Source organism: Zalophus californianus, chromosome 5, assembly GCF_009762305.2.
Source record: "Zalophus californianus isolate mZalCal1 chromosome 5, mZalCal1.pri.v2, whole genome shotgun sequence".
NCBI lineage: Eukaryota > Metazoa > Chordata > Mammalia > Carnivora > Otariidae > Zalophus > Zalophus californianus.
In genome coordinates this window covers 12,106,536-12,129,587 of record NC_045599.1, presented here as the reverse complement: position 1 = coordinate 12,129,587, position 23,052 = coordinate 12,106,536, and the positions used below count along the sequence as shown (strand labels likewise).

At 46.9% G+C, this 23,052-nt stretch overlaps 1 protein-coding gene across 5 annotated transcripts in view; it reads left to right on the top strand.

The window, feature by feature from the left end:
- Positions 1 to 233: 233 nt before the first annotated feature.
- Positions 234 to 23,052, top strand: part of SEMA6A (semaphorin 6A) — a 125,224-nt gene continuing 102,405 nt past the window's right edge. For 3 of the 5 annotated variants that reach the window (XM_027605014.2, XM_027605013.2, XM_027605011.2), the window contains exon 1: positions 234 to 949. The gene's annotated coding sequence lies outside the window, so the exon portion shown is untranslated. The remainder of the gene's footprint in view (positions 950 to 23,052) is intronic. The other 2 variants (XM_027605016.2, XM_027605017.2) reach the window with 2 other exon arrangements.

Sequence of the window (23,052 nt, the reverse complement as noted above, 5' to 3'; positions counted from 1 at the left end):
TTGCTAGAGCAGATGCGGGGGTGGGGGAAGCAGGGGCTGGGCTCTAGCCGGAGTCAACCCCACCGGGACCTCCACCCGGAGCGCGGCGGGGGCCGGGACTAGGGGTGGAAGGAGCCTCGCTGGCCAGTTGGTGCGAGGCTCCACCTGCAGCCACACGGCGTAGCTTCTCCCTCTCTCCGCCACGCTCGCTCACATTCACACACAAACACCACAGCCCTCCTCTGGGTCGGAGGAGACGCCAGCCAAAGGAGGCGGGGTTGCAGGAGGAGAGTCCGCTCTGCGCAATCCAGTCCGGGACTTGGCTCCGCCCGGGAGCCGCGGCCTCTCCAGTGACAGAGGAGTAGTGAGCGGCACCGGGTGAGGCTGCAGCCAACTCCGCTCCCCGCGCACTCGGCCGCCCAGGCGCTCGGGACGCAGCAGCGGCGCTTCTCCGCGGGGCCGACCGCCCGCGATGCCCGCTTAGGAGCAGCGGCAGCGGCCAGCATCGCCACACCCGGGCAGCAGCGCTCGCGGTCGCAGAGCGGGGGCTACAGCTTGCCCCCTGCCCCAGCCCCCACCCCGCCCCCCACCCTGAAATGACTTGTTAATCCGCGCGGACACCACCGAAGGGACTCACCGGAGTGGAATCCAAGTGGAATTTGGATTTGGAGAAGAGTTTCTTGAACATTTACTCCTTCCTTGTTGGTTTATTTTTCTTTTATTTTTTTCCTCTCCCCTTCTGCGCCTGTCATTGGAGATGAACAGAGCGCGTTTGCTTCCCAGAAAGTAGTCGCCGCGACTGTTACCCCCAAAGAGACGAACACACATGTAGGAATGACAAAGGCTTGCAAAGGAGAGAGCGCAGCTTGCGGCCCGGAGAGATCTCCTCGATAATGGATTACTAAATGGGATACACGCTGTACCAGCCCGCTCCGAGCCCCGGCCGCCTGCCCGTCGATGCACCGAAAAGGTACGGCACGGGCGCCCCGGCGCGCCCCACCTCCCTGGCGGCTCGGCTGCAGCTAGCGGGTCCCGGGGCCGCGGCCGGCACGCGCTGTCCGCTTTGTGGTAGCTGCGTTTTATTTTGTCTGGTGTCTTGTCTCCCGAGCGTTGCCCGGCCCTTGGGAGCAGTAGTGAGCCCAGCCCGCCGCTCCTCTCCGCCCTGTGCCCGGGAGACCGCCGGGCTCCGCGTCGCGAGCTTCCCCACCCGCGCAGCGCACACGCCCGGGCGCCGCCCGGGACCGCGACCGCGCGGTGCTGCGTGGCTGGGGAATGTGTGTGCAGGACCCTGGGCTCGTCCTCACTTTCGGGCCAGCAGGGAGCAGAGAGGCCCCGAGAGGGTGGGATTCTCAGCAGCGCCCGGTCCTAATGCAAAGGCTGGGGAAAGGGTTGTGCCCTCGAGGGCTGGAGAACGTTGGGTAGAAGAGCGCTGTTTTCGCCCAGCTCCAGGTTTGGGTTCTGTGGTGGGAGAAGGGGTTCCGCAGAGAAAGCGAAGAGAATCTTTTGTTGTCCGCTCGGGGTCCGGGCTGGGCTCTGTGGAGTGCGGGAAACTTGTAATGGCCCTGGTACCCGTGCGTCCTGCCACTTGGTGACATCCCGGCTTTTGCGGCCGCTGGCACCAGAGGTTCCCGGCTTTGTTTGCTCGAATGAGTGCCCAGGAATGGTCTCCCCCCGGGGTGGCGCGGCACCCCCCGCCCTGGGTCCTCTATCCCCCCGCTGCAGCTCCCTTCTGGCCGGCGAGGACAGCATCTGTCGCGGCTCCGTCCCCCTCTAGTACAGAGCCCGCCACGCTGAGACTGGCGCCCGCTGCGCTCTCCCCCCAAATCTACGGGGTCCCTCTACGGAAAGGAGTTGTCTCTGGAGGGGGAAGGGTGGAAAGCCTTGCAAAAGATGACCCAGTGCTGGCTACCCAGACAAGGGCTCTGCCCGGGCCCCAGATTCTGGATGTCCGAACTACTCGCCGCGTCCTAGAGAGCTGCCTCGCGGGCAGTGGGGCGCTGGGGAGCTAGCCCGACAGTGCCCACCCTCCCTGTATGACTCCGCTGGGTGGCAAGTGTCTCTGCTCCAGATTCTCTGCTTTTTTTCTCAGCTCCCCACTGTGGTATACGCTGCCAAGCAGAATCCTGAGGTCCGCTCTCTCCTCCCACGACCCGAGCGGTACAGGGGGAGCCAGGGAGCAGTCCCGAACTTGTGCGTTTCGGGAAAGGAAACAGGATTCCGCTGTCTTTCCCTTTCCTTCGCCGCCTCGCCACCCCTCCGCCCAGCGCCTCCTCCTTTTCCAGCACCGGGTCACTCGACCTGGCGCTTCTGGAAAGTTTCTCTGAGAGCCAGGGGCGGCGGGCACGACGGGACTGGGGCTCAGCGTGTGCAGCCCGCGGGAAACCGAATCCGGAGGGAAGCGGGTGGACCGCCCAGGACGTGAGGAGTTAGATGCTGGTCCACAGACAGTGGCTCCCCGGTCCAGCAGTCAGTTGGGCTGGGGTCTCAGCAATGCACTTGCTGGTCCAGCCGAGAAAGCGGTGGCGAGGCGGAGGGAAGGGAAGTTCAGGGGCAGGATTCAGGATGCTGGTGCGGCCACTGGACAGCGGCTGGCGCGCGGGTGAGTGTGGACACGGGGCCGGGACTCGCTGGCTTGTAAGCCCCAGTCCCAAGTGCAACATCCCCAGCCTCCCCCCAACCCACCCCCACCCCCGTGCCCTGCGCATTTTTCCAGCCGGCAGATTTCCAGGGAGGAACGGAACAGGGAGCCAGGTGTTCCTGGAGCACGGGAGGACCTGCTGTCTTCACAGCCAAGGAAAGCACTTAACAGCAGCGGCCTCTGGCCTGTATCGCACTACGCAGCTCCAAAGGCCATTCCAGTCGGTCCTTGGGAGCAAGGTGGATGCTTTGAAAATGCGTGGCCACTCATGGCCATGGTGGGATCGCTCTGTGCTTATGGGATCGCTCTCTGCTTATGCTGGATGGAAATCAAGTTGCTACTTACTGACTGTGATCCATGAAAAGGTTTAAAACACAGGCGAAGGCAGACACACACACACACACACACACACACACACACACAGGCAGATGGGTACACTGTACGCACAACTTTCTTTGCCTCAAATCTGAAAAGATGTTTAACCCAGGTACAGTATTCTGCCAGCAGATCTCAAGAAAGCTATGTAATGCCCCCCAGTGCTGGTTTTTAAGTCTTTCCCGGGTAGGAAGGTCGAGTGTCTTTGCCTTGTCTTTCTCTAATCCTGGTAATTGTCGGGCTTCCTTCAGACATACATCTTGGGCATCAAGTCCACTCTGATGGCAGGGAAAAGACTGTTGGTTCCAGATACATGAATCCTTTATTAAGGCTTTTCCCCTAGAGTAAAGATGCCTGGGCTCAATTCTGAATGAAAATATTGTATTTTTACACCTTATCCAAATGGCTATGAGAGGTCAAGATTGCAAGCATTTTGTATATTTTTTTAATACCCTGTTTAGTCCGCATGGAGCAGTTTTATGATTTACAGTAAGCTTTGATTAAACTACGCCAGGCACCAAAGTTAATTATTAACCTAACCTTAAATACTATGGCAGAACCGAGTCTCCACCTGTTAACCTAAACTATCTGTTAAAAAATAATTGCACTATTTGAATTTGGTTTACCCATGCTTGTTGATATGGTGACGTATTTGACTCTTGAATAACCCCTACTCTGTATTATCATTTTGGTTTTAGGATATTCTTGAATGAGGCACTTTGCAAACCAATCCGAAAGCAGAAAAGAATGGAGTATCAGGTTTAAAACCTCATTTCTGTGTTATGTCTTTTTTCAAATGGATAGAAAGGGAGCACTCTAGTTCCTGTTTATTTACAGTGTTTGTGTGGTGACAGTCTTCCCAAAGTGTTGTGTGTTGCAACTATCACCCTGTAGAGATGGGCCATACTCTTCAATAATGCATATAATGCACATATTTAAAATTTAAGCAGCCCCCCAAAAATCAATGTTTCAGGAGCCATCTGCAGTATATACTTATTGGATAAAACATCTACATTTCAATAGGTTAAAAATTCCTAAGAACTGGAGTAGAAACCAAGTAAATGTTGAATAAATGAATGAAAGAAAGGGTCACACATCATTCACATTTCTCCGCCTAGAGTGGACCTGTCGTTTTCCCCCCTACAGTGGCTTCAAGTGAGTGGTTCTTATAAAGTGGCAATAAGTGCAACTCTTTATTTACACACACAGTGACACACATACACAAACACACAGCCCTCAAGTTCTTTCCAAGTCTAGTGAGTGCTTTTCCCATCATTAAAAAAATACAGCATTTGCATTTTGAGTAGGCGGATAACATTGCTTAGTATGTTGAATCAGAAGGATAGCAAGAAGTAGAAGACTGTCATCTTCACTGAATAAAAATAAGCCACCCAAATTAAGAACTTGTATTAAATTCAAAATAAATACTCATGCCTTAAAAGCAAATGGATAATTGCACTCCCATATGAAATAGAAGGAAAAATACTGTTTTGAACAAGGAGGTAAGGCAGATACTTTACTATGTGTACATAGTGGTTCAGCTCTTTTCTGAGCAGGACAAAAGAGTGATCACGGGAGAAGAAGTTTTTTAGAACTAGATTGCCAAAAGTGAATATATTCTCCCATCTTATTTGTTTGCAGAAAGGAATCACAGAACAAGCCAAACTAATTGCAAACGCTTTAATTAAGCATCTGCCGTTTGCAGCAGCATAAAGCCTGAGAGAGGCTTCCTGTATCTCTGGCCGAGTGGTCTAAGGCACCAGACTCAAGCTTCGCTTCTCTCTGCCTCCCCTGCCCCAGGTTGAGAAAATTTATTATCCTCCTCTCAGAGGGAGTGTTCCTTGGGTGTTCCCACTTCCAGAGGAAGGTGGAGCCTGGGAACACCCTCCCGGATCAGTGTCCCCCACTCTTTTGAGGGACCCGGGAGCCAAGTTGTCTCGGAGACATTTCCATTCCAGAGTGAAGGCTTTTCTCATCAACTGCTGGCAACCACACTGGTGGCCTCCTGGGGATATGGTAAGGGAGGGGAGGGGAGGGAGGGAGGCTTTTAATCCCTCTGAAATGGGCAAGTAAGATGTCATACCGCACAAACCTCAAGGGGAGAAGGCCATACAGGATACTCCTCAGCATGGGACTATTACAGTAGAGCATATACACAAAGGGTATCCTGCTTTGCGAAGCAGGTGAGTTCTTGCAAAACTTCTTGATTAGAGTAATTCTAATTACACTAATGGAGAGTGTCCTATACAAGTGTCAGGACTCACCACAGTGTTTCCCAGGTAACCTCTTGAGCCCAGACCTCTCTCTCCTGGGTCTCTCAAATAGTAAATCCTACAGGGTAGGTAGCTCTTCTTGGCTCTAAAAGTGTCTCAAATTTAACATGTTCAGAGCACCCCGTTCTGGATCTCTTTCCCCCAAGTATGCTTTTCTTATCATCTTCTCCATCTTGGTAAATGATAGCGCCATCCTTGGAGCTGCTCACATTTGAAAACTTCAGGAGTTACCCTTGACTCTTACTGCAGGCCCCCATCCACCCCAGAAGGCTGCGGGCCCCGCCTTCTGAGAGCACGCAGGCCTCCTCCGACTCTTCCTCCTCTGGGGCCCTCACCTGGCCGAGCCACAGGGTTGCTGTGCCCACCTCCCAACTCGGCCCCTTGCTTCACTCGTGGCCCCCTACAGACTGTGCTCAACACAGCAGCCAAAGTGATTTTTTTTTTTTTTTTAAATCGAAGCCAGATCAGATCACTCCCGCTCAGATGCTTTCCCATCTTCTTCCAATAGAGAAGCCAAAGTCTGGCCTACATCCTTCATGGCCCTATGCGATCTGCGCTCCTGTCCCCACCTCTCGGATCTCCACCCCTCTTCGGGGTTACATGAATATGCCCGGCGTGTGCTCTTCACCCTCGCCCTTCCATCGCCTGCGATGACTCCTTCCCCAGAATGCTGTGTGTTTTGCTCGTCACATACTTGAGGTCTCTGTGCAAATGTCACTCTCGCCCTGAAGCCTTGCTGATTATCTTATTTACTCCACCCTCTTCCCCAAGGCTTCCTACTGCCTGGCCTGCCTCATTTTTTTCCCTTCTCATTTTTCACAGCGTGACAGACTGTATGTTGTTCTCGTTTATCTTCTGTCTTCCACTACGACATAATGCCACGAGGAAAAACTTTTTCATGTGTTACTGCTTCACCTCACCTAAACCTGTGCCTGACACACCATAGGCCCTTCATAACAAGTATTTGTTCAATCAATTAATTGATTAATCCATCAAAAAAGAGAGACTCTTTTTGCAAGCATCTAATCTTTCTCTTTTATCTGCTCTTATTTCTCTATCTTATGTTTTTACCCAATAAAATACTTCTCCGTGTGTATGTGTGTGTGTGTGTGTGTGTGTGTGTGAGAGAGAGAGAGAGAGAGAGAGAGACACTGTTTTCCCTCTGCACAGGTGATTTGTCTCATGCGCCATTAGCAGAATATTCCCTGAGGGTGGTTTTCCCAGTCTTGGTGATGGATTGGAGCCTGCTCGTTCCCACACTCTCACCCAGTCCCCTTCTGTGGCCAAGAGCACACATCTGTGGGACACCTGGTTGGAGCTGGAGGGAATGTGAGTTAGGTAAAAGCAACTTGCCAAGAACCAGAGCTAGGAAGACAGCCAGCACTTATGGGGGTTGAGCTTTTGACCTTGGCCTCATTTGTTCTGCATTCTAACCACTGGCCACAGAACTGTTGTGCTTTTTTGGAGTTTGCTGATGGTCCTTTTTAAAATTCACCTTTCTGGCAGGAGAAGATAGTATGCTTATGAACCCACATTTCTGCCCTGTACTGTGGTAACTACAGTTGAAGATCCTGTACTTGGATGTCCTGAGTTCCAGACTCTTACTACCTCGGATGAACCACCTAACCTCTCTGAAGCTGCATTATTTTCAACAAAATTTGTGAATAGTAAACCTATGCTTCCCACCTTGTAGGACCGCTGGGAGAATAATATGAAATCACAAATGTGAATGTATTCGGTAAGAGATGAAATGCACTCTGAAAACTTGGAGAATCTGATGCTAATTCCTTTCTCCCCACCCCAGACCCTGGGCCGAGCAGAGATCTTGCTTCATCGTCTTCTAAATCAAAAAGCGAGATTATATTCTGTGGATGTCACATTTTTGTATAAACCCCATTATGAAATTAAGTAACATCCTCAAATTCATTGGAAATTCACAGTCTTCACAGAGCAGCAACTCTATCCATCAGAAGGCCAACCGCCTAAAGTGACGATAGCTTTCAGTGTGACCATTAAAGCGGGCAAGGTCACGGGCATGGCACTCTGCCAGGCATCAGAAAAAGTAAGGGCATTGCTTTTGCTGAGGTAGGTCCTAAAACAGTTCATGTCAGTGTAAGCATTAATGTAGGACAGACGTGTCAGGGTAAACCAGGGGTAGGAGGAGAGGAGTTTGGATCCTTGCCATAACAAGGGTGAATTCACCAAGATTTTGAGACAGCGGGTTTATAAATGTGGAGGGACGGTCCGGCGAAGGCAGTGGGCAGTGAAAGGGACAATGCAGAGACCACACTTCTTAGGCAGACACAACACACTGGGATTTGCATCCCAATTTCTTTTGCCATTACAAAGAGCATGACTTTGAGCCAGTTACTTCTCTGCCTCGGTTTCCATCTATTCGTAAGATGCTAGTAGGATGCTAATGTTGTGGTTGTTGAGAAGAGTAGACATGATGACATCTGTAAAATTCACAGCCCAATGCGTGGCACACAATACTCGCTCATTAAGTATTAGGTATTATTTTTATTTGGGTGACAGAAGTCAGGGAGAGTGCCCTGGTGGGGAGAGTAAAAAAGGTAACAGACAGAGATGGTACAAAGGAAGCCACCTCTGGACCAGAAATGAACATTCCCACTGCAGGCTGGCCCTGGTGACAGGGGTTGTCAGCTGGGAAGCGTGTGAACGAGTCACTGGCATGGGAAGAGGAGCCATGATCCTTTTCCTGACTTTGGATGTTGAAATCTCACACCCAGAATATGGAAGAAAAAACATTATACCAATAAAACCACTGCCCACAGTACAAGACTTTACATTAGATGAGAGCCTAAAGGATGACAGCTTAAAAAAAAAAAAAAAAAAAAAAAAAGGATGGCCTTCACTTACTAACATCTAAAAATGAAATACACAGTCTGCACGCACTCGAGAATCTGAGAGCAGCCTGTCATGTTGGTTCAGGGACGAGTTGAACTGACCCCAAGGACCCTACCTGTCATAGGAGAGAAGCTTGTCGGCTGATGGCTCCAGAAGGCTATGGCTAGGACTTCTGCCGGAGGGCTTTCACAGTGGCCATCCATACACTTGCTGGGCCACTCTTCCCTGGCCAAGCCTGAAATCAGTTTGGGAGAGCAGTGAGTCTCCCCGCAGAAGCAAAACACTACCTTCCGCACCAAATGTAGGAAGCAGTTAGCTGGCTGACCCGAAGAGAGCTAGTATTTACCGACTGGTATACTGCACTATTACCTGACATCAGACTCAAATGATAGTCATACAAGTTCTTATCAGTGAGAAGAATCTCACTCCTAAAAGGCACGGCAGAAGGGGCAATAAATTGGTATCATCACCACATTTCCCTGACGGACTCCTCCTTGCACCCAGGGGGAACAAGACTCCCTCCCTGGCCTAGAATTACAGTTATTTTCATCTGGGAGGGAAAAAAAATTGCCTCTTAAACTTTGTAAGTGGAAAAAGGATGTCAAGAGAGTGAAATAAATCAGCAATTAACATGCCCCAAAGGCTGAAGGGCCAGGTCTTCCTAGTAGCAAGTGTGCTGACTGTGGCTCTGAAAATATTGTTAGAGGGGTATTTGCATGGACGGCCCGTGGACCTAAGGCTTTCATTGAACACGACTCGGCACTTTCTTGTGGTTTCCAACTAACCTATAGCTGCCATCTGTGGAAAATTTAATTCAAAGAATCCACGCCAATTAAAAAAATTGAGAACTCTGAAACGGATGCTCTTTCACCCCTGTCTCATCCCTTCGGCCCTCCTACATGTTTAAAACCAAGCCTTTGCCATGATTTGATTGGAAGCATTTCTAGAACACGACAGGATCTGTCACTGAACACAGTGAAAACATGCCGCCGGAAAACCAACATTTTAGGAACTGGGAAGAAATGAAGAATATATTAATAATGGCTGGATGTTAGATAAGAGTTTTATAGACAAGTTTTCTGTGATGGGCCCATTCCTCTTTCCTTTTTCCTATTCCTGAAGCTTTCTTTAAATAGAGTATTTAATCTTTTCATTAATATTGCAACGACTCCAATGCTTCCCCACCCCCCCCAGACTCCTACTGTCCTTGAGCGAGGAAACTGAGAGAATACTGATTGAGCTGGTGAATGGAAACGTTCCTTTCCTGAAAATGGAATGCTTTATGAAAAACTGCATTCCACACACACACACACACACACACACACACAAAACCCCACTCAAACAATCCAACAACTGTCTCTCCTCCTTTTTACCCCGGAGAACCACAGCACTCCATTCACATATTTTGGTGTTTGAATGCATTTGTTCTTAGGCCTCAAATACCCAGGTGGAAAACCAGTCTAGTAAGCCTTTCGTTATTCCAAAAACGTGAGCATCCGAGTTGCTAAGAACATTCTCATCTCTGCATGGCAAGCGGTAAATACAAACTGAATTGTTTATAGCTCTCTAAACTGGAGTCTATGCAGCAGAATGGCAGTTGGGTGGATTTTTACAAGGAGAATACTTGTAAGTGGTTTGCGAGATGGATTCCGTGCTAATTCTTCTCGCATCATGAATGATGGCCCTAGCTAGACACTGTCGCTGGGATCTTCATCTATTAATCATGGAGGCTGCTTTCTTATTCGGTTGCCATAGTTTCAGTGCCTCAGATAGTGTTGGGGTGTCTTGGGAAAGGTTTGAGATAGACTGGGGCTTGCAAGCCTTGCAGTTATTTTGGTGGTGGTAGTGCTCTGAAAGAACCGAAAAACCACCTCTCGTGTAATTCAGGGTTGTATTAAAAGAGGCAACTTCTGAGTGTCTCTCTGGACCTTGTTATGTGCACATCCAGCTGGTATTTACTCTAGGATTTGCCTCTTGCTCAGTCCTGCTGGTAAAAAAAAAAAAAAAAAAATTACCATCCAGGGACTGATGTCACTTTCATCTTTCAACAAGAAAGCCAAAGGGTGCAAGCTCTTCATTACGGCTCTTCACCAGTGCGGAGGTAAATGAGGGCATTCACGGCTTGGCTCAAAATTTCAGGTTCATAATTCGGCCTCGGCTCTGCAGATGGCTAAATAAATAGGATGACCTCAGGAGGGCTGTATGTTGTGCTCTGGTATGGCAATGGAAACATTCTGTGCTTTACTCCAGGTTTAACCCCTGTTATTTTTTTAAGGTTGACACACATTGCTAAGGAGCTACAGACCATTTCACCACATTTGGCGACAGTGGCCCAGAGGGCTACTGCTTTACTAGCTCTTGGGTATGTGGAGCATTTCTTTCCTTTCTGTAATTCTCATCCTTGGCTGTTTTGAGTTAGGTTTGTGACTTTGGGGATGATTAGGAAGAGCTGTCCAGTTGTGTCTATGTTGGGCGACTGAGTCAAGAAAAGACAGGGAGGAGTAAGTTGCTGCCAGAAGGAGATAGACACACTCAGTGATTTATGTGCTTCGTGGGTGATGTAGAACACAGCTTTCCTTTGTTAGGTACATTTGGCCTTGTGTAACAGATACTGGTACACTTCTTAATGCTTTAGTTCCCATTTCTCAAGTGGACTTTCAAGGACTCCTACCAGCCTAAGCCAAGCCATTTCATTCCTTTGTAGATTAAAACATAAAATGAACCCACCTCACACTTGAAGCAAACAGCACTGAATTCTGAATTCAGGACATGCGATGCATCAGATACAAACCCAGGCAGATTCACAGGAAGAAAACCTTGAATTCATTACAAATGGGTCTCATCTAGAAAATTAGTCACTTTTTTTTCTTTACTAGAAAATGACTGGTTTTTATTGCAGGGTGAGCTTCAAAGCAGCTGTTTTAAATTTCCCCAGACCCAGCCTGCCAAAATTTTTTGCAAAAGATCAACAAGCATTTTTAATGCACATGCCTATTATATTGACCCCTCCCCTGCACAACCGCACTAAATGATTGATTTTAGAGGCCAATAATTCCAAGTAAATTAAAAGGATAACATGGCCTTAATTGCTACTAGCTTCACCAGGCTTCTGGGCACCGGAATTCCTCGAGGAGAAACACTTTTAAGTGTCACAGTAGTTTCTGATCACGTGGTCTGGTTTAGCCATAGGCTGCAATTACCTGTGCCCCCCCCCAAGCCTTTCTCCCCCTCCCCCTCCCCATATCTCTGGGAAGCAAAGAAAACATGCATTTGTAAATTCAATATGATGGACCTCTAATTATTCGGCAGGGTAAAAAATAGGTCTTGCTCCTCTTACAGTAGTCTCCTACGTGAGTTGTTCTTGGTTTTGGGGGTTTTTCTAAAAGGCACAGTGATGGGGAGGACAGTGGCACTAATATTTCAGATCAGAAGCTTTTTTTTTCACTGGAAAAAGAGTTTGGGTGAATTCAATCGGCTGTCCTCTTGGCAATAACAAGCTTGTGATTACTCTTGGTGTCCAGGCAGACACAGTACTGTACGCGTAGCCTAAAGAAAAGGAAGCAGTACTTTTGTATGAATGTCAGTCAGATACAATGTGGACTTTAATTAACCTTAATTAATGATTTCTGATTACAGATTTTTCTTTTGTGCCTCCAAGATGCCAATGCCTTGGAGGCTGTATTTTGGTGGAACATTTCCAGACAGCAGTGACTTGAACATGCTTCCATTAACTTTGCCGTGCAAACCATACTAGGTTCTTATGTGAAAAATGTGATTCTGTATCATTTGCAAAATGGTCATGCAAAGGAAGAAGTATCACTTGAGGGACAAGTGAAATTTATACGTGAGACAGAGCACTTCTAATCTTTGGGGGAACCATTTTTCATTTTAAAGGAATTTCCTTATCAAAACTGATAGTTACTGGCTCCTAGGGGGGACCCGAGGCTCTTTCTCCCCAAGATTAAATGGGACTTTGAGTTCTTTCAAATGAAAGAACTGGGGGCTGTGGGCCAAGTGGGATTTCCTTTGCCCCAAAGTACCTGTTACCATGTGCTGCACGAAATGACCAGGGAATACTATAAGCACGGGAGAGAAACAGGTCTTACTTTTGGTTAAAAGTACTTTTTCCTGTGTTACGAGTTCTACAACAGATATCGAGAAGCTGAATTACCGTGTTGCTGCGCTACTTATGTTCAACTTTTAACTAGAGGGTCTAATATAAGTTAGATATCATATATTAATTAGATATATTGTAAATTTCTTATTAATTAAATTTCTGTGTGAAAAATCATTCTGTAGCTTATATGAAATTCTAATAGCATATAGCCTATCTAGTTTAGCATAATTTGTGTTTATGAATTATAAATGCTTAACTTTTACAACTAAGCTTACCAATCTATAAGCATCATAATGAGATATTACCTAAATTAAATTGATCTGTCATTTTTGCTGTACTGTGTTCTAGGGTAGTGATTATCTAAGATAATTTTCAAGATGGATGCGCCCCCCATTTTCAAGATGGTTTTCCTTTTAGTGGAAATAAAGTCAACCCAAGATCCCATGCTTGCCCAGCCACGGGGGATGCTGATGGTATCAAAAGTAGAAAGAACAGAGTAGTTTCCTGTGTAGCCAAGAAAAAAAGGTGACAAACATTCATTGGAGACTTTTCTCTTTAAAGGGATGTACAGAGTACAGGGAAAGGTTTTCTATTCAAAAGTCAACTTTTATCTACAAGGTGTTTCCTCTCATTTGTGGCAAAGGGAAGTTCACCATGTTGAATATGCTGATTAATTAATTCTCGTGGGATATCTTGGAGGGTGGAGCTTTTGTTCCCATATTTTGTCATGTCCAGAACATAAGACCTGTTAATATTGCCCAAACACATCCGCTCCTGAGAATGAAAAGGACAACATAATTGCCTTTGCTGTTAGAAAACAGCCACATCCAGCTCCCCAGCAGCTCCTGCAACTGCCAGGTGTGCAAGAGAAGGCTTTGAAATGTTGTGACTAGCTTGACATTATCACAGTGTTATTGAAATGCAAATTATTCTGAGCAGTACTTGAAAAGGTTTTAAATGTAGGACAAGGACAGTATCGGTTCTTGCTTGTTGTCGACCATACCTAGTGGTAACTCAGAGCGCTTCTTCTATTAAAAGGAATCGTAACGCATTTGCATATTTCCTTGTTTCTCACTGCCTGTGTTTCAAGTGAAGACACGCCTTCCCCGGATGGCATCTTTTGGGGGAGAGGAGGGACCGGCTTCCCGCAAGGAGGTGCAAACACAGGACTGTCCTGCCTAGGAAGGCTATGGCATTCCAAAATCAGGCTAGCTGATAACCATCAACATCCACAGTAAATAACAGTGTTATTATGAGTACTAAAGACCTTACTTATAAGGATATTTTTCAAGGTGCTTTTATAAACATTGCCTCACTGGGTATCATTACAACCGGGGTTAGGCAGGGCAGGGATTGTGATGCCCAATTTAAAGATGAGATAGCCGAGGTTCAAAGAATCAAATAATTTGCCTGAGTATGCCTCCAGTGAGGGAAGGGCTTGGAACAGGGTTCGCCACCTTCTGAACCTGAGTTTTGTGCTCCTGCACATCACTGTACTGTTTCCTCAATACTTAAACAATTCTGAAAAACAATTACAGCCTCCCAAGCACGCTGAAACATTCTGCCTATTACACAGGTTGAACAGTGACAGAGAACAAGTTCAGAAGTAGTTTTCTGAGGGGCGCCTGGGTGGCTCAGTCGGTTAAGTGTCTGCCTTCAGCTCACGTAGTGACCCCGGGGTCCTGGGATCGAGCCCCGCGTCGGGCTCCCTGCTCCGCGGGAAGCCTGCTTCTCCCTTGCCCTCTGCCTTCCGCTCCCCCTGCTTGTTCTCTCTCTCTCTCAAATAAAAAAAAATAATAATAATTTTAAAAAAAAAAGAAGTAGCTTTGTCACTGTCTTAGGGGCTGGAGGGTCCTGTAAAAGATCAACTGAAAAACGGAGGATCTTTGAGGATGTTTTTGATGGGGATTCTGGTCCTATTTTATAGAAGGGACACAAATAAACCGCAACAGCAAGGTGCAAACTCTGAACCCTGGAGCAGAGCAGATCCGGAGGGGCAGAAAGTTGAACCAGGTATTCTGGCAGGAATATCCTCCTGGGGCTTGTAACTTGTACCTAATAAAACAGGCACACATTTCTAGCAAGGAGTAAATAGACCGTCTTGGTCAACGTGGGTGGATCTTCCCTCCGACAAAGGTCATTTTATTCTCTGGTCCCTGCTACCAAGTCTAGTGAAAGCAGCAGGCATATAGGTAGCACTTAACTCTTGGCAAGTTCTGGATACCGCAGAGACCCCATGACGACCTAGTTCAGAATGTATTGATAATATAGGCCAGACATTGGGCTCACATTCTAGCAAGGAAGGTAGATACGTGAAAAATCACTTTGGTGTAAGATCTGATGGTTCTCCGTCCCTAAAGCAGAGTGTGTTTGCTAAGTTGAAGTCCTTAGCTAAGGATGCTAAGAAGGACAGGAAGGAGAGCTCCGTCCAGCCGAGAGGTGAGGTGGGGCTTTGCGAAGGAGGAGGCATCTGAGTTGTGTGAAGGAGATTTCAGGAGGGGGTAGTGGAGGGGAGGAAGAGCCGTGGGTCTAAGGGAAGAGCAGGAGCGAAGGCCCAGGGCAGGGAAATGGAGAACTTGGTGCCCGAGCAGCAGGGGGATCCTCCTGGCCACTGAGGAGGTGGCGTGGAAGCCTGAGGACGGGGAGATTGAGAGCTCCCTGCGGAGGGCTCTCCCCAGCTCAAGAGGGGGACCCGGAGCTGCAGGCAGTTGAAGCTTCTCAGCAAGAAGATGACATCATCAGATGTGTGTTTTAGAAACAAATCTGCTAGCACTGGGAGTAGAAAAAAGGCATCGGATTCGGAGTGTGTTGGCAAGATACAGCTGCCCGGACGTAGGGACCAGTTGGCCGTGGCGGGTAAGGAAGGAGAACGAGGAAAAATGGCTCCATGCTGTCCTATCGGGGGAACCGAGAGGGCAGTGGGGGCCAGTGGAACTCAGGTCTATAGACAAGAGTTCACATTTCACATACCCCATATTTAAATGACACGTAATAGGCCAGACACCAAAGCCTAGCCCTACTGTGCTCACACCCAGCTCTGTACAGGGAGCGCTAAAGATGTTGTAATTCAGAGCGTTTCAACTGTCACATTTGGTCTTGGCAGCTGGGGCCACTTTCTCCCACGTTAGGAAGGTTAATACCATAATAGGAGGAGGTGGATAACCTGAGGAAAACTGAAGCACTATCCAGCGCATCTATAAAAACGGGTTACACAAGCGCAGGAGAGGTGAGTGCTGATGGTGTGCGCCTGTGAGATCACATACCAAGCCATCCGCTCCCTGTCCCTTGCATTCTGAACAATTTTACTTCATACAAGTGTTTGAGCTCTGGAATTAGACATACATGGGCTGGTCCCTTCCTCCCCGCCCCACTCCGTGCAGGGCATATGGTATATGTGTTTACTTCTTACATTGCCTGGTACAACTGAAATGTTACAGATGATGTAATTCACAAAATACAAATAACACCTAAATTGTGTTGTTTATTTAGTAACACAGTGTTCGCAGACAGCGAGGCCTTATCTGCTGCTCTGTGCTAAAATTGGACACTGCTTATGTAGTGGAAGAAAAAAAATGTGTTTAATAAGATTTCACTTAGGAAGAAATAAATCTTCATTACATCAGTGATCGAGGTGTCATGGGTTTTGGTTTCAGCCTTTAGACAAGAGCCAATAGAGCATAGCTGTCCAGCAGAACCCCCCAATATCTTTAAGGGTTGAAAATAACTAATATTAACGCTATGAAAAAGAATCCTAAAAAAATGGTGATTCTATATTTACCCTTCACATCACATTCTTCTTTCAGGGGTTTCTAAATACCACTTGTAATGGGAAAGTTTTCTTCTATATTTTAAGAAGAGGTTGAATAACAGAAGTGAAACAAAACAGGATAAGTCTCATCAGGCAGCTCTAACAAACTAAGTGAGTTTCTAGGAAGGAGACAAGTTTCATAAATTTGCATTCAGGTCTTATTTTTAAAGGCCAGTTCAAGTGAAACATTAAGGAGTCCTTTCATTATGCGGGGGCCCCGTAGATGAGTTGGTGTCAGAATGCTGAGAGACTGAACCATAGATTATTTACCTATTGGCCTTTGCCCAAGTAGTGTTTTGGTATCCGATTACTTGTTTCCAACTTGTAGGCTGCCCTCTAGTGTTACTTAATCTCAACACAACCGCTTTTGTTTAACTCCCATGAAAGGTGAAAAAACACACACAGAATCCCACCAGCTAGTCAGCAGTAAACCCGACCCCGCTAGACACCATCTCTAAATACAGCATCAAGAGGCTTATGGTGCCTGGTTTGAAACATCGTGAACAAATCTGAAGGTGCCCATCACCAAAGCTCTTGATGGCACACAGGACACTAGTGTCTGGAGAAATACACGCCCTGATGACATGAGCCCTGAAGTCGAATTCCCGAATACAAAGTCAAACACTGAACAAGAAGCATTAGGACGTTACCGATTTCACTTATATGTTCTGTGTGTGTGCGCACGCACACGCGCGCAAAAGAGTGATAGATGATAAACTCGGACCAAAAACATCTAAAAGGCCTTCTGTAGTCAGTTTAACTAAAAATTACACCTGTCAAGGAAAAAACTTTCAGCCACCATTGGGTGGGAGATGTTTCACCAGATAGCCTCAAAGTCTCTGGCATGATTATCCCTTGGGGAGGGGTTCTCAAACGTCAATACGCTCCCCTGTTCCAGACCTTCAAAGACTCCATTCCAGCCCTTTGTAGATTATCCTCTGAAGATATTAAGGAGAGATGCATGCCCTGCAGCCTAAACTGTGGCATTAAGTACTTTCTGACAGTAGTGCCAACTCTGCTTTTTCTTGGATGTAAGAGTAAGCCTACTCCAGAGTCAACAGTAAGCGGAGAGAGTAAATTTCCGACTCGGTGGCTATTGTGTGCAGATACAACGCTGGCATTCTCAGCGGGCTCAGAAGGGAACGTGACGAGGTTCCAAGTACATCCAGCTCATAGCAGCAGAATGACTGACAGGAAATTCAATAAAAATGGTTACTGATGACCGTGAGGGTCTCCCTACGGTTTTGAGACTTCCATCAGGAAGAACAAGACCACAGGAGTGCTAGACACACAGAGAGTGAAACTGAGGGTCAACATTCCACTTGGGAGTCGACTTGTTTTCTTCTAAAGGGCTGACATGAGGGACCAGCCTTCACCCCTACTTCCCTGCAGTGATCACAGAAGAAAAGAGGCAGAAAAGAAGCTGGGTGATCACAGAAGGAAAACAAGGGCCAAGCTCTGGGGGCGCCTGGGTGGCTCAGTCTGCCTTTGGCTCAGGTCATGATCCCAGGGTCCTGGGATCGAGCCCCGCATTGGGCTCCCTGCTCCATGGGGAGCCTGCTTGGCCTGCTTCTCCCTCTGCCTCTCTGTCTCTTATGAATAAATAAAATCTTTAAAAAAAAATATGAGCTCTGGAGTTTCCTATTCTACTGGCTGAGATCATGGGGAAGTTACTTAAGCTCTCTGCCTCATTTTCCTCATCTGTAAAATGGGAATACTAACAGCACCTACCTTATAAAGTGATTCTCATGACTAAATGTGACCATAGGTACCAGAACGATGTCTGGTACATAATAAGCGCTCAATAAAAATTAGCTATTATAATTTGACAAGTCCTCTTACTAGAATTGACTAAATTCAGTGTCGTAATGCCACCAGCAGGGGTATGGTTCTTGGCATATAAATTACAACTGAAAAGACAAGATGATGACAAGATGATAGCATCCAGAAGGGTCTTTCTGCCTGCTTCTGTCTCTGTCTCTCTGCTCTTTTATATGTCAGGGCATGATTCAAAATAACTGACTGAATCATCACTCATTATTTTATTTAGGAAATATTTCTAAGCATTTTATTTAGGACATATTTCTAAGCATACCTACTATGTGCATCAAGCTGTATTACATATTGGATCCTATTGGATATTTCTAAAATATTAAATAAAGCGTTAGGTTAGGTGACTAGGTTTTGCTCCATTTTATTCTGCCTTTATGGGGGCCTAGTGGTCAGGTAGGAGCCTAAGTTTATCAGGCTTATGCCTGTTGCCCCAAGCTACAACTTTCTTGTGTTCTGGAAATAGAGGATATAGAAACTCCCAGGGAATAATACCTAGGATTTTATCAGTGAGTTTTCTGTAGCAATATTCCAATTGTAGTTAATGTTGTATTTAGAATCAAGAAATTCAGGAATCTTCACTAACAAAGAGGGCCCAAAGATCTCTGTTAATTTAATATCTGACTCAAAACCAATGTATAAATAGGAAAATGTTATTTTCTACAGTACAACTTTAAGTGATTAAGTGGCATTAGCCACTTATACCAATAAACTGAAAACATCACAGTGATTCACTGGCTGTAAACCCTTATTTTCCAGAAAACCTAATAGTTGAACCACAAAACAGAAAAGTGGGTGGAATGCAAAGTGAATCCCTAGTCCAACCCAGCCTTCACCCCTACTTCCCTGCAGTGATCACAGAAGAAAAGAGGCAGAAAAGAAGCTGGGTGATCACGGAAGGAAAACAAGGGCCAAACTGCTCATTAGCTCTCAAGTAAACAGGAGTTAATTCTGGCTTTATCCATCCCGAGTATTTACTGCAATAGGCAAAGCCTAATACACAAAAATCAGGAAGCTGCTGGTCAGGAGTTAGGGAATGTGCTCACAAGTCAGAGCTTGGAGACTGGGTACATCCGGAGATGGAGAATAGGAACTGGGGCTCCGCCTCCCTGGTGGCCAGGAGGATTGTGTTCATTTGGTATCCTTCCAAACCCAGAACTATCTAACAGCTGTTTGGTGTTCCTTGTGAAATGGACTTGGGCCCTGGCCAGATGCGAGTGGACAGATGTTCCCAACACAAAACCTTCACCAAAATAGGCACTAATTGGCACCCTCCTAATGATCTGAACAAATAAGGCAGGAGTGGGCTGGATGTGCCCATGATCACCTCAACACCCAAGCCTGCCTCTCCCACTTAGGGGGAAGGCTTGGTGGGAAACGGCCTTCTCCACACTCGGGGATTTCAGGCTCCCCGGGCTCCTGGACATAAAACCTCCAAAAGGAATATTTCATTGTTTGTTTTGTGTCTGTGTATGCTTGCAGGTACGTGCTTAACAAATGAAACTTTTCGAGAAGGTGGCCAAATTGGGGGTACTTTGCCTTTCGCCCACCTTTCCTTCCTAAGAGGCAAGTCTTAAAATGCAGAATTTTCTCCACAAATTTGGTTTCGATGCGGTAATTTGTGGACACGTACTTTCTATGTAGAAATAATTACACGTTACCTTCATGTGAACCTCAAGCAGAATGTACTTCATCTCAAAACTGTGATTGTAATCGTAATAACTGCAATGTAATTTTGCCCAAAGATTTTGGTTAAAATGGAGTTTTGAAAAACCTAAATTAGTTTAAAGGGAGGATTTCAGAGGCAGACTGGTTTGACAATGTCCCATTCATAATTAGGTGGACTTGCTCCCACATGCACAGGCTACAATTTACTGTCTTTGATTTCAACAGTTCAACTGTCTTTTGAGAGCCTGGAGCACTTTTTTAGTAGGAATTACTCTCCTCTCTTTTTCCCTCTGTTTTGCAAGCTGGGAGCAAACTTTTAACTCCTGGCTTATTACTAACAGAATCTGTTACCCAGCTAGAGACTGACAAAAAAATTTTTTTCTAAGGCAGGATGTAGTTTTATCACAGGTGGTTGAGAACATTTTTATGGATGCCGCTCTTCACTATTTGCTTTCCATGGACTCCAATCATACGTGGATTAGGACACGGAACAGAGACCCTCCCAAGCTCTAGAGCCCCCACTCACACTTATTAATGCCTCCTTGGCCCCACACCTTTCCAGAGATAAAGATCTAATGAAGACCCATCGCCCACCCAGATCTTCCTGAAACATAACCTATACTACACTAAGCCAGCAAAAGAGGCCGGACACATTTGACTCATCATTTCTGTAGTTATCTCTCCCCCAGAATGATCGGCTTGGCTGAAGCGTGTTGAGTGTCCGAGGAAATCACACTGAGGTCTTCACCTCAGTTGAAAGTCTCCGGGCGTTTCCCCCCGCCCCCGATACCTTACTCTCAGGATGTCTCTGGACTTGTAGGAACACCCCCTCCTCCTTCCCATTCTCTAGGGTGGCCCCTGCCCACTTGGATGAAAGGCAGCTCCCACTAAAGGAGCTAGGATATGCCCAGCAACCAGTGCTGGGTCCTATGGAGTCCATTGTTTGCTCTCAGCACTGTGGAGCCAAATCTCATTTTATAGCACAGTGTGTTCTAGGAATTGCACTTCATCAGTACAACAGACCCTCTCTAATGCTTTCCTATTTTCCCCATTGGCTGCTGTCCCCAGCAGCGCCACACAGCCCTGCCGCAGGCAATTAGAATTCACTCCTCCCCGAGGCTCTGCTCTCCCCCGTTTGCAAGGGACCACAAGGCATCAGTGGCCATATTCGATGGACCCTAATGACACCACGCGTGACCAGCCAAAGCAGTCAACATGAGGGCATGCGGCACCACTTACGAAGTAAGTTTCTGTTGGGTTGATAAAACTGCCCCATTATTAACACTTCCTGTAAGTAAGTGTAAGTATACTGTCCCCCACTCGTGTCAGAAGGTTTTGAGAACGAAGCTGATGTGTGCTTGCAGGTTGAGAGGCCGATGTGGGTGAACCCTTTTGCCGGTAGATAGGATGCAGCCTAATGCCCCGCCTAAGACGGAGGCCCTCTCTCACCTTCCACCTTTTGGGGACCTTATCCAACTTGCTCCCTGGCCTCGTGCAGCTATGCCGAGACACGGGGATGAGCATCATCCCAACGGGCCTAACCTTGGAGGATTTCGTTTTGTCCCAAACCATCCACTGAACTGGAGGGTGACTTAATAATGGGTGCAAGACTTTTCAGGGCTCTTTCAGAGGCATCATCCCCTCTCATCCTTTCAAGGAAAAACAGAATAAACATTCTCCTTCCTGAATAAAAAGATGGTCGAGGTAAAGTTACGTGTTCTCATCCTTTTGCCCAACTCTTGCAAACTAAAACATGTTGAAAAGGACGGTTGGCTACAAAATCCTGTTTAAAAAAAAGAAATGTGAACATCAGAGGCAACCTTAGGCCGGGAATAGAGTTATTTTACACCTTCTGGGAAATTTTAAAGAAATAGGGAACAAAGGCCATGGCTCCCTTTGCAGTGCTCTCTCCAGGTTAATCAGTAATTCTGCCACTGGTGTCCATGACCGGGGGATGGGGGAGGGGTGGGATGTCTACACTTCTTGTTGTCACCATTCTTCGCGTCGATGTAAATGACTTGAGTCCAGATCTGTAGACAGGATCCTGTGACAGAGTCTCAGGAGGGTCCATGTGGCGAACATCAGGCAGGTATTTTTTTGGAAAGCCCTACCCTAGCTGTCAGAAAGCTGACGGCCCCTGACACTTGAACGTGTCAGCCCACACATTCCAATTCCTTCGTGGGATTATTGATGATGTTGTTGTAGGAGGTCTGCGTTTAATTGCAAACAGGAAGCTGGGAGAGCAAACTTGTGATTATATCCTCTGAGGTACTATTATATCTGAATTCAATAATCAGGTCAAAACTTAGGGGTGAGAGGGAAGGGAGCTATCTATGTGCTCCCTTCTTGCAAGAGAAGAGGGGAGGGGGCGGCCAGCCGACGGTCACCTGCAAAGACACAGAAGCCTGGGTCCAAATCCCAAAATTCACCACTCACCAGGTGCATGATCTCAGGCAAACCACTTAACCTCCCTGTGCCTCAGTTTCCTCCTCTGTAAAATGTCCTAGTAATAGTGTCTGCCTCAGGGTTGCCATGAGGATAAAGGAGTCAATGTGTGTAAATTGCTTTAAGTGTCTGTTATATAGTAAGTGCTAGATAAGTATTTCCTATTTTTACTCTTTTCCCCCAAAATCTGTTCATGTAAGCATGCTGATGAGGCATAAGCTGCAAAAAGAATGTGTGTGTGTGTGTGTGTGTGTGTGTGTGTGTACATACGCACTAGAAAATATCAAGCAGAACTGATTCTACACTTGAACTGTAACATGGGCAAACTTGGCTTTTGTTGCCTACCTGACCAGTTTTGACACCTTCCCTACACCCGACGCCCCTGCTCTGTCACTCCCTTCCTCCACATCCCCCTTCAGGGTCTTCTGCCCATGTTTTCGTTGGTCACGGCCTACATCTCATCTAAGTGAGGCTTTATGAATTCCATAAGGCCCCTCCCCTCTCAGGTCCCCAAGAACAGAGACTATACCCAATCATTTTTGCGTTCAGAGTTACTTGTTGAATGTGCTAGTGGATGCTAATATTTAAAACAGAGCTACCCCAAGACCTCTCTTGACAATGCTGCATTCCCATTCTGAAGGGTAAGGATTGTAGGCACGAAGCTATTTGGGAAACGGGGTTGCCAGAGGCCTACCTGGTCAGAATCTCCAGGGCTGAGGCCTAGGAATCTGCCAGAGTCAAATATCCTTCAGGTGACTGTAATGGTCAGTCAGTCTTGGGAGCCTCTGATTTAATGAATCATTCTGAGAATGACGTTCCTCGTGTGCGAGATGATTAGACAGCCAGTCTTTGGTCCCAGGGTTTTGGTGCAGACCAAATGATGTCATACGTTTTTATACCGTGTAAAGCCCCAGGTGAACCTAAGGAGCTGTTCTTACTGTTAGATGCAGAGCGCCTGGGTGCTGTGGAAGGTCTGCAGGGCACAGAGGTGTCTCCTGGGTACGTGCTGACAGGTCACTGGAGAACATCTCTCCTTCCGCATCATCTCTGC